Below are 9,496 nucleotides of genomic sequence, written 5' to 3' on the forward strand. Positions count from 1 at the left end.
AAACTTAGTAATCTCTGTAGAGAATTCCCCCTCCTTTCTTTCTCAGTCAAAGCAAAGTAACAGCAAACAGGAATAAAGAATTTCCTTTAACAAACACACAATTGCAAATGTAGAAATCAAATTATAAGACTAATCTGCCTTTCTAATTAATACTCACTACTGAATAGTAGAAACTACTCCAGGAGAACTTGGAGACATGACTGGCCTCTCTTAGATCCAAAAAGAGAACTCTCTAACAAAGAACACAGACAAAGGCTTCCCTCCACAGAGATTTGAAATTAATCTGTCTCTGATTGGTCCTCTGGTCAGGTGGTCATCAGGTACTGCATGTTAACCCTTTACAGGTAAAACAGACCTTAACCCTTAACTATCTGTTTATGACAACCTCACACCCCAAATACATTTTATTCTCACAACACCCTCCTTGAGAGGTAGTGAAGTATCATTATCCACCATGCTGGAGGTGGTGAAACTGAGGCAGGGAGTGATTAAATGGTTTGCCCAAACAGGCAACCTGCCAGAGTGAGGGCAGGAATTCTGCTCTTTCCATTTCCAGTTCAGTGGTTTAACCACAGTGTTATCGTTGATCTCTGGCTTTCGCGGGATGAGAGGCAGGCTCCTGTCACAAATTGTGACCTGGAAAGACAAGTGTCATAAACACAGAGCTACGGGTAGCATAAAATCCCTCCTTTACCTGTAAGGGGTTAGGAAGCTCAGATAACCTGGCTGGCAGCTGACAAAAGGACCAATAATGGGAGAAGATACTTTCAAATCTGTGGGGGAAGGTTTTTGTTTGGGCCGTTGTTGTTCTCTCAGGGGACAAAGAGAGAGAGACCAAGCAAGTAATCCAGCTCCTGCTGAATGATAGGTCTAAACGTACAAACATAGTAAGTAATAGCAAGGAAATGCATTAGCCCAGGGTTTCTCAAACAGGGGTCACCGCTTGTGTAGGGAAAGCCCCTGGCCAGCTGGGCAGGTGTGTTTACCTGTCCCGTCCCCAGGTCCAGCCCATCATGGATCCCGCTGGCCGCGGATTGCTGCTCTCGGCCAATAGGAGCATCTGGAAGTGGCGGCCAGTAAGTCCCTGGTCCTGCACCACTTCCAGTAGCCCCCATTGGCCGGAGCAGCCAACCACCATGATCGGCGGGACCAGTGGACCCGGCAGGTAAACACCTGCCCAGCTGCCAGGAGCTTTCCCTACACAAGCGGCCACCCCTGTGTGAGAAACCCTGCCTTAGGGTATCTTTTGTTTTAGCTTGTGAATGTTCCCTGGGAGGTTTATCCCTGTTTTTGTAACTTTAAAGGTTTGACCAGATGGGAATCCACTGTTTTGACTCTGACTGCCCTGTAAAATTACCTTCCATCCTGATTTCAAGAGGTGCTTCTTTTATTTTTTCTTTATAATAAAGTTCTGCTGTTATGAACCTGATTGGTTTTTAGTGTCCTAGAAACCCAAGGGCTGGTCGGTGCTCACCTTGGTTACTCTCAAGCCTCACCAGGAAAGGGGGTGAAGGGGTTTGGGGAATATTTGGGGGAAACAGAAACTCCAAGTGGTCCTTTTCTTGAATCTTTGTCTTACTCACTTGGTGGTAGCAGCCCTACTCATCCAAGGACAAGGAAGGATTTGTGCCTTGGGGAAGCTTTTAACCTAAGATTGTAGAAATAAGCTTGGGGGGGTCTTTCATACCGGTCCCCATCTGTACCCCAGAGTTCAGAGTGGGGAGAGAACCCTGACAACAGGAGATTTATACGGATATCAGTGATATCCAGAGTTATCATAAGTCATCGCAACCTGTATTTGAAAGGGATGTTAAACTCAGTGCTTCAGGGTTTAAGCCAATCTCTCCCTATTGGAAATCAAGATGAGATATAATGTGGAAGGCAGGTTATCCCACATCCTTCTGCAGAGTTTCTTACACTTTCCTCTGAACCATCTGTGGCGGGTCATTGTCAGAGAGATGAAATTGCCCTAGATGGAACTTGGGTCTGACCCCATCTGGCCATGACAATGGTCCTCTGTACATATGCACCGTGGCTGATTCTCTGCAGATGGAGACAAGCTGAGATTTCAATCCTGGAGCACAGCTGAATTCTCCCCCTTCGTGTCTGGGGACATGTCCCCTTTTAGCCCGAGCCTCCCTCTGTCACCCCTTTTACCCTCGCTGAGTGAAACCCGCATGCAAATCCCGGTTCCTGTTTAAATACAAACCCCCGGTTCTAGGAGCCGCAGTCCCGCTCCGGCACTGAACTGCCCATTCCTGCCGGCTGGCCGCATTTTTGTCCTTGATTGCAAATAATGGCGTTTCTGGTGCTTTTCCTTTCCCTGCTGGCTGCCCCGGGATGTAAGTCACTGCGGCAGGGGAAGGTCAATGCACAGCGACGGGGGATGATTCGGGTAATTGATGCGATGTTTTCCTTTCCCCTCAAGTGTCCTGTCCCAAGTGCAGCTGGTCCAGTCCGGCCCAGGCGTGGTGCAGCCCGGAGAGACCCTCGCACTGACCTGCTCTATCACCGGTGACTTGGTCACTAGCAGCTACTGGGAATGGGTCCGACAGGCTCCCGGGAAAGGGCTGGAGTGGGTGGGACAGATCGACGAAGCAGCTCCAACTGGCGCATATACTACGGCCCGTCTTTCCAGAGCCGCGCAACGCTCAGTGCAGATTCCTCCAAGAACCAGTTCTCCCTGGAGCTCCGCTCGCTGACAGCTGCAGACACCGGCACCTATTACTGCGCCAGGAGAGACACAGTGACACAGAGCAGAGCCAGGACTGGCACAAAAAGGGGAAGCGGATTCTGAAAAGCGAAACCAAGTTCACTAGTGTCCCCCGAACGAGTCAATAAGAAAAACAAAGACTGGGCTGCGGAGAACATGGGCAGGAGAAGGGAAACGACTTTAACAGACAAAATGAAGCGGCAGCGTTGCCTGGTGGACAGGGCAGTGCACTGGGCCTGAGGACACCTGGGTTCCCTTCTGCCACTGACCTTCTGGGTGAGTTTTGACAAGTCATTTTCCTGCTCTGTGCCTCTGTTTCCCATCCTACTCTGTGTCTGTTTAGACTGAGATCTTTGGAGTGGGGAGTCTCCCTAACTGTATGTTTGGGACTTCTAGATACCTACTAGAGAACCTATTTTAAAGACTCGGGCTCATTCATATCTTCTTTTCTTGCTGACAAAATATCTAGCAGATGAGATAACATCTTCTTACGTCACTATCCCCTTTCTGCCTACCTAGCTCAGCTACCTAGGCTGAGATTGGGGCTCTTTGGGGGAGGGACCAGCTTTGCAACCTGTTTTCTTACATCCCCTAGTGTTGACTGGTTTTAGGATGGTTGGAGACCAGTCGAGAGATTCGTCTCCCTACCTGCCTCTATCATCGGGGTTTAAGATTGCCCAGAATAAAACCCAACAAGAGAGTGCAGGAGTAAAACGTTTATTAGACTAACAACAGTTCAACGAGGTAAGTAAACTGGGTATGTTATGGAGGACTCCCAAACACTGGTAAGTAAAGTAAAGTAAAGTAAATAGGCAAAAGTGACAATATAACTATACTGCCTGTGACCCTAACGGTTTACTCCCGCACCAAGACGGGTCCCAGGTAAGGGGTATGGTCTCTACCATATCTTGCAGTCAGGGGTGGCTCTAGGTATTTTGCCTCCCCCAGCACGGCAGGCAGGCTGCCTTCGGCGGCTTGCCTGTGGGAGGTCCCCAGTCCTGCGGATTTGGCGGCCCACCTGTGGGAGGTCCACCGAAGCTAGGGGACCAGCGGACCCTCCGCAGGCTGTCGCCAAAGGCAAACCTGCCTGCTGCCCCGTGGCAACCGGCAGAGCGCCCCCCACAGCTTGCTGCCCCAAGCACGCACTTGGCGTGCTGGTGCTTGGAGCCGTCCCTGATTGGAAAATGTCACTTTTCAACTCCGTACTTCCCCCAACTGCTCGTACGTGCCTAGAAACTGCAGGTGCCCTTTGACTCACCAGTTCTCCCTGGAAGTTTTGGGGGAAAACAACTGGTGAATATTTTCAAAAGAAAAGCAGCCACAAAATTGCCAGGGGGTACATATGTACTGGCTAGCTGCACCTTGGACTTCATTTGCCCGGGAGCTGGAGACAGGGGCGGCTCTAGGCACCAGCGCGCCAAGCAGGCGCTTGGGGCGGCCGTTTCCCTGGGGGGCGGCATTTGGGTTAGGGTTAGGCATGACTGCGGCGGGTCCCGTCTTCCCGCGGCTCCGGTTGAGCTCCCGCAGGCATGACTGCGGCAGGTCCGCTGGTCCCGGGCTCCGGTGGACCTGCCGCAGGCATGCCGGCAGGAGCTCAACCGGAGCCGCGGGAAGAGGGGACCCGCCGCGGGACCGGGGAAGGGCGGCGCAGCGCTCCGCGCTGCTTGGGGCAGCCCGATTTCTAGAGCCGCCCCTGCCAGTGGTGCTCTAAGGCTGTCGTAGGGCGGTTCACCCGCTCCAGAGACCAGGGCCGCCCAGAGGTGGGGGCGGCAAGTGGGGCAATTTGCCCCGGGCCCAGCTGGGCCCCCCACGAGAGTTTTTCGGGGCCCCTGGAGCAGGGTCCTTCACTCCCTCTGGGGCCCCCAGAGCTTCTTGGCTCCTGCTCTTCGCTCGGGGGTCCTTCCTCTCCGGGACAGAAGGACCCCCCCCCAGCCACCGAATTACCGCCGAAGCGGACCCACCGCCTGAGTGCAGCGGGATCTTCCGCGGTAATTGTGCGGCAGGGACCCGCCTCCGAAGTGCCCTGAAGACCCGCGGTGGGGGCCGCACTTCGGTGGCGGGTCCTGCTTCGGCGGTAATTCGGGGGCGGGGTCCCCGCCATGGGTCTTTGGGGCACTTTGGCAGCGGGTCCCGGAGTGGAAGGACCCCCTGCCGCGGACTTACCGCCCCCGCCGCCCAAGAGCCCGGCTGGAATCGTCTGTGCGGCCCACGGGCTGCAGATTGCCCACCCCTGTCCTAGCGCCTGTGCTGTTCACTCCCTCTGGGGCAGGTGGCACTGGCCACTGTCGGGAGACAGGACACTGGGCTAGATGGACCCTTGGTCTGACCCAGTCTGGCCGTTCTTATGTTCCCAATTACAGTCTGGGCTCGCATAGTCCTCGGCAGGGTACAAACACAGACCATAAAACCTCTCTCAGTCCCACCGAGTTTACAGCCCGAGTGTAAATGGGAAGTGGCGGGTGACTGGGAACAGGAATAGAAACGCGAATATAAATATCAGCCGCGCGGAATCATCTTCCTTCATTGTAGCCTGAATCCTCCTTCGACTCTGCCCTAAAGAAACATTCCCAGACACGCCGCTCTCGGCCCATTAATACCAGGGAGGGTCCACGGCGAAACCTTAACTCTGCCCTCAGACTTCCGCTCCCCACCCCCCAGCATCTCCCACCTGCACCCACAGGCGGGCCCCAGACCCGGCCCAAAGCACGAGCCAGGCTTGCTCCGATCACGTTCCTAGTGTCACGGATCATTTCAATGGAACCGGTCACTGCCGGGAAGGGAAAGCGGCTTCCGTCCCCAATCCCCCCCGCGCCATGGGGAATCTTCCCTCTCCAGCTGGTGGCTCAGCCCAATGGATCCCTGGGACACGATCCCTCCCCAGATACCGACCCCCCCTGACCGCACGTTGCATGGCCCTTGTGCCGCTGGAACGGGGCTCCAGAGCTGAGTCCCCCCCAGCCCCAATATCACCTGACAATAGCCAGGCCCTCAAGGGTGAGGAAATACAGTCACTGCAGGGAGCTGTTCATTCCTCCCAGGGGTCCGAAAGTGTCAGGAGGAGCCCAGACCCTGTGCCCGGCGCTGCACAGACACACAGGCCGGGACAGTCTGACTCCCGCACCCCGAGCCCTAGGGTGAGTCACTCAGATCCCTGGCAGCAGGGGTGTGTGTCTCTTATAAAGCGGGGACATGCAAATGAGGGAGCCAGTTTCCTGTTTAAATCTGAGCCTCTCTCTGCCCAGGATGCACCCGGAGACATAATCCGCAGCCCCTGGGTCTGTGCAGTGACCAGCCAGTCCCTGAGAACGTTCCCCTCCAGCACCCGGGAAAATGGGATTTTTGCTCCTTGTAATTTTCGCTGTAGCCGCTTTGGAAGGTATTTTCCTCCTCTGAATAACTGGAAGTATTAGAAGAATATTGTGTTACCGCTGTTTTTATACCGATATTAATGGCCTGTCTTTATTCTCAGGTGTTCGGTCCCAGGTGCAGCTGGTGGAGTCCGGAGGGGATGTGAAAAAGCCCGAAGACTCTCTCCGCCTCTCCTGCAAAGCCTCCGGGTTCACCTTCAGTAGCTACGACATGAGCTGGGTCCGACAGGCTCCTGGCAAAGGACTAGAATGGGTCGCTTATCTCAACAGCGCTGGGGGTGATATACGCTACCTTGATTCAGTGAAAGGCCGATTCACCATCTCCCGGGATAATCCCAAGAGTGAGCTGTATCTGCAACTGACCGGCCTGAAGCCCGAGGACACCGCCCGCTATTACTGTGCGAGACACAGTGACACGAAACCGATTTGTGATCGTACAAAAACCCAGGCTGCGGAATCGCGCTTCTCCCGGCAGCCGCGCGGGGGCAGCAGTGACACACACACCGCTCCGGGCTCGGGCAGGAGACCCGGCACCCGGGTGAATGTAACACAAACCTCCCGCAGTTTTAACGCTTTCGTTCCCGGGCAACGTGTCTCCCCTTCCTGCCCAGAGCCCCGCTGGGCCTGCGGTGCAGAGATCCCTCGCTCCATCTGTGAACCCCAATCCGGAGTGAGTCCTGTTCTGAGTCGCTCTCCCCTCGCTGACCGGGCACGTTGGCTCTCCCGGGCTGATATGCTCATTAGTTCATTCACATGATCAGGCAGAAGGCCACTTCTTTCTGAACACAAAATTCTATTCAGTAATGAAAAAGAACCATCAGCTGTAGCTGTTGTGACTGGGAGTAGCAAGAGATGATTTCCTACTTCTTTCATCCCAGAAAATATGGCATAAAGATCGGCTCAAGCCACTAGTGATGATAAAAAAGAAGTTGAAGTCAAATCTTCATTCATTCGTCCTATGATCTTCCCACTCTATGTTCAAATTCTCGAGTCTATCCTGAGCACATGGCAGCCTCATTGCTGGTAGTGCCTCAGCTGGAGTAATTTTAAGACAACAGCCAAGGATCGCTCATGAGAAAGCCATGGGGTTTTCCCAGGTTGGACTGATTTCAGTCCCAGTTTATTTTCTATATTTTCTAAGATATTCAGTGTTTTTGGACTCTTGCTGAAAAAAGAATATAATGAAGACAATAAATTTATAGCTTTTTTAAATGTCTTTTGAAGAGTCTTCAGCTTGTACTAGTGCTACTTAGAATAGATGGCTTCTGCGGTGTGTATAGGAGAGATTAGGGTTACACTTTTCTCTGAGCAAAGCTTGTACTCCACCATGTCGTCCAGAAAAGTTTGCAGCTCCATCAAATGTGCAAGCAGCCATGTGTTTGGGGTCCAATTGACAAGCATTTAACTCTTCTAAGATGTGGGTTGCCACAGATGCAGCTGATGTGTCTTCTATAACTTGAACATCTAGAAATGCATCTACTGGCCTACCCCTGACATCAAGTTAATGTACACAATAACTTAATACTTGATGCCCATTTGCATCGGTGCATTCATCAGCCATGTGTGCAATTTTTTTGAGTGTGTTGAGAGAGTTCTTCACTTTTTCAACTGTTGAATCATTCACTGTTGAACCACATGCTTCTAGACCAGGGTGGGCAAACGTTTTGGCCGAGGGCCACATTGGGGTTGCGAAACAGTATGGAGGGCTGGGTAGGGAAGGCGATGCCTCCCCAAACAGCCTGCCCCCTGCCCCGTATCTGCCCCTCCTACTTCCTGCTCCATGACTGCCCCCCTCAGATACCCTACCCATCCACCCCCCCTGCTCCTTATCCCCTGACCATCCCCTCCCAGGACCCCTGTCTCTAACTGCCCTCCTGGACCCCCTGCCGCTAACCACTCCCCTGGAACCTCCCCATCCACCCCCCCCCCAGCCCTTTTCTGAATGTGGACTCAGGAGGAGCAGGGGCAGTCACGCAGCTGGAGAGAGGCAGCGGTTTCTCTTTCGAAGCAGCACTTCTCTCTGGTCGTCAGCGAGGCTGCCCGGTGCTCCTCCTGAGTCCTCCGCCCACGTTCCCTGTGCTCCAACCACCCGCACTGCACGCCTGCTCCCCTGCCCCTGCAGGGGGTGCACCAGTGCTGAGCTGCCCAAGAGCCCAGCTCTGGGGTCCCCTGTTGTTGGGGGGCCCCGTGCCAGGGCACCCTGTGTTCATTGGCAAATCTGCCCAGAGCCATGTCGCCCAGCTGGAGCCATCCACACTGCTGGCACGGCGAGCTGAGTTGTCTTTGGTCAGTGGAGAGGTGCTTTCACATGAGGTGACCTCCCAGTTGGAGGCCAAGAAGGCACTTTGTTCGTTCCTCCAGTTGCTCACTGTTTGGTCTGGCCACTGTTTTTCATTGTGCCACTGTTCACTCCATTGCTCTGTTGCCAATGGCCCTGCACCATCACCTTCTGCTGCCACCTGTCACTGTGACCTCGGTGAGTTGGTCTCTTGAGGTTCCACCAGCTCTCAGTGATTTCAGCTGAGCTCTCAGTAGGGGAACCTCACTGCTAGTGCAGACTGGGCATCTCTTCCACAGAAACACTTTCCCACAATAGTTTTAAGCAGTGTGATAAACTCAGGACAGACAGCTGCAAGAGGAGTGGGGTAGAAATTAGTCTCAGAGGGTTAAAAGGCCCCTCCTCCCTATCAACCGAGGAGTGGTAACTACAGATCAATCCAGTTCAGCTGAGAAGGGGTTACCAGAGTATGAATTAGAATCAGCTGAGAGGGAGCTACCTGAGGTCAATTAGTATCAGCTGATTCCAACTAAGGGTTCCTGAGACCTTTTTAAACCGTCCCCTGTTGGGAGAAGAGGGAGGAAGAGAGAAGGAGTCTTGTGGCCAGCAGGGTAGGAGCAGCAGGACAGCAACCCTCACCAGGCAGGGAGGCTGCATTCTCTCCCATAAGGGAGAAAACCAACCTAAAAAGGCTGGTGGAGAGAAGGAAAGGACTGCCTCTGTGCCACCAAGAGGGACTATTTTACCCAAGCCTGTCTCGCCAGGGCTAAAAGCAGTGGAAGCTGGGGAGACTGGGAAGGTGCCTTGCCAAAGCACTTAGACCTGATTAGCAGTGATTTCAGCTGTAGTGGTCACTAAACAGAACAAAAGATAGGTTTCAGAGCAGCAGCTGTGTTAGTCTGTATCCGCAAAAAGAACAGGAGTACTTGTGGCACCTTAGAGACTAACAAATTTATTTGAGCATAAGCTTTCATGGGCTACAGCCCACTTCTTCGGATGCATGGAATGGAACATATATTGAAGAGATATATATACACATACAGAAAGCAGAACAAAAGACTCTCTATGGAGCCTCATCAGCTCTGTCTTTAAACTCTGGAGAGGGGCAGGTCAGATAGTAGTTGTCAGGATGGGCTC

The 9,496-nt window shown here is 53.3% G+C and overlaps 1 pseudogene; it reads left to right on the forward strand.

Moving 5' to 3' along the window:
- Positions 1-2,296: 2,296 nt before the first annotated feature.
- On the forward strand, positions 2,297-2,797 carry LOC120380811 (annotated as a pseudogene).
- The last annotated feature ends 6,699 nt before the right edge of the window (positions 2,798-9,496 follow it).

Source organism: Mauremys reevesii, linkage group 13, assembly GCF_016161935.1.
Source record: "Mauremys reevesii isolate NIE-2019 linkage group 13, ASM1616193v1, whole genome shotgun sequence".
NCBI lineage: Eukaryota > Metazoa > Chordata > Testudines > Geoemydidae > Mauremys > Mauremys reevesii.